The sequence below is a fragment of the Lacerta agilis genome, chromosome 16, assembly GCF_009819535.1.
Source record: "Lacerta agilis isolate rLacAgi1 chromosome 16, rLacAgi1.pri, whole genome shotgun sequence".
Taxonomy (NCBI): domain Eukaryota; kingdom Metazoa; phylum Chordata; class Lepidosauria; order Squamata; family Lacertidae; genus Lacerta; species Lacerta agilis.
Window position 1 is genome coordinate 25,765,823 of NC_046327.1, and position 2,420 is coordinate 25,768,242.

Consider the following 2,420-nt stretch of genomic DNA (forward strand, 5'->3'; position numbering starts at 1 on the left):
ATTCTATCTGCTCATTCATTGTTCCCGTGAAATTATTTCTTCAACTGCTTAAGCATACCTACACAAATTCATCCATCAACTAAACTGGAACAAGTAACTCTGGGCTTTTGACACAGCAGGACACCAGGCAGCACACAGGTTCTGTCCACCAAGTTGCCTATGAATTGCAGGGATGCCCAAATCCCAGTTCACTAAGGATTACTCATCTGCTCCACTTAAATGAATAGGAATGTTATGTTCTTAAGCAGATCCCCTTTATTCAATGCAGCTCATGCGCAATAATTTCCAGGTGGGTTGTGCTCACTAAATCCTCTCATTGTTTTTAAAATGACCAAAACCATATTTTGCATATGTGAAGTTAAAATTTCAGTGCTAGAACGCCTGATTTCACCAATTGTGCCATTATAAACTTTGTTACAAATTTAATTTCCCTGTTAAATACAATGTTTAAATAATTTTGATCTCGACACTAATAATAATAATAAACCACCCTTCAAAGATCACAGGACGGTTTACAGTATAAAAACACAACACTTCACATGACAACAACAACAAGAAGTAATAACCCCAAATGATCTGCAATACAGATAAAGAAGAACAAGTCTTGTTGAAGAACCAGCAGCATGGCTTCCTCAACAGTAAGTCGTGTCTAACAAATATTTTAGAGGTGGGTGGTTTTTTTTTTTTTTTTAGAGTGTCAATGAACATATGAATGGGGTGATCCAGAAGACACTTTATCCTTAGGCTTTCATAAAGCTTTTGACCAAGTCCCTCCCCAAAGGTTCCTGTGTAAGCTTAGTTATCACAGGATATGAGAACAGACACTCTTATGGATTAGTAACTGGTAAAAGAACAGGAAGCAACAAATAGGAATAGATGGTAAGTTCTCTCAGTGGATGAATGTAAGAAGTGGGTTCACCCAAGGATGGGTTTTGGGACCTGTGCTTTTTAATTTGTTTGTAACTGGCCTAGAATTAAAGATGAGCAGCAAGGTGGCAGAGTTTGCTGATGACATTGCTTCTCTTTCCCTCTTCCTGGCTCTGACTATGCATCGGCTTCTGACCCCTCTGATCCTTATTTGATGTTCTGGAATGTGACCCCTACGTACCTTGGATTACATATTTATTTCTGACCTACTTGAATGGAAAAGCCCACTTCCTAACACGTAGAACCTGACATCATAGAGTCTATCCCTACTGTGGCCTGACAACGACTTCCGCTGGCCATGGGCCAAGCTAGTCAGGGGTGAGATATCAAAGGAATAATCCTTTTTAAATATATTTTTTTTTTAATCCTGCACACGGTGAAACCACTTGTTCCCCAAAATGGCTTTGCAAAGCAGGTGCTGATGGTGAAGAGGGGCACATATGTTTGTGTGCACTTGAAAAAAACACACAAAAATGTGGATGCCTCTATTCAGGGCAGGAAGGGGAGAGAAAGACACATGGGCAGTAAGAGCACCTTGCATAAAATGAGAGGGGGAAAGAATCTGATTTGCCAGGGTGCGCGAGAAAATATTTTGTTTAAGGAGAGATATATGCCTCTGTCGGGTGCACTTCTTGAGGCAATTTAGAAAGAACATTGCCTCACTACATACTATGGGGGGCTGGATACCTATGATATCATCTCCCATTTAGTTATTTTTACATTTTTACAAGCTAGCTAAATCAACAAGCCCATAAAAATCACTAGCCCCCCAAAAATATTTACTGGCTTACCTCGGCCACACTGACTTTTAAGAGCAACTGCTGAAAAATTGACACACATCATTTGCTCAGCCAAGGGGAGTTGTGGTGGGTAATTTAGATTGCTACACTGTGTAGCATCACTTCATAGTCCTTCTTTTACTTTATGTAGGGTCAGTGTTTCTCAAACGTGGGTTCCCAGCTGTTGTTCTTGTACTACAACTCCCATCATCCCCGACCACTGGTCCTGCTACCTAGGGATGATGGGAACTGTAGTTCAACAGCAGCTGGGGACCCAAGTTTCTTCAATTTTGTGGGGGGGGATCTCTAAATTATGGACAATCTTGGCCATCAAACTGAAAAAGGTAACTCTGTGCTCTGCGGGCATGAACTATGTAGAAGTGATGCTGGGCAATTATCAATGCAAAAGTTAAGACTGTTGCTAGGCATTACTATGTGAGCCTCTGCGTAGTGACTTGTACCTCTCTGTTCTCCTTTTTTTTAAATGTTATGTTCATTATATAACAAAAAACCCAAAGAACCCACTTCTCTGCCTGAGTTTCTGAAAAACAATTCTTACTCACTACAGGTAACCAAGTTCAGTGGGACTTTTCCCCCACATGGGCACGTGATTGTAGCTGTGGAGGCCAATTCACAAAGAATTGCTCCCAAGCATGCTCTGCTGAAACGAATTCTGTCCTGAGCAGATCCTTTTTATTTCAATGCAGTTCCTGC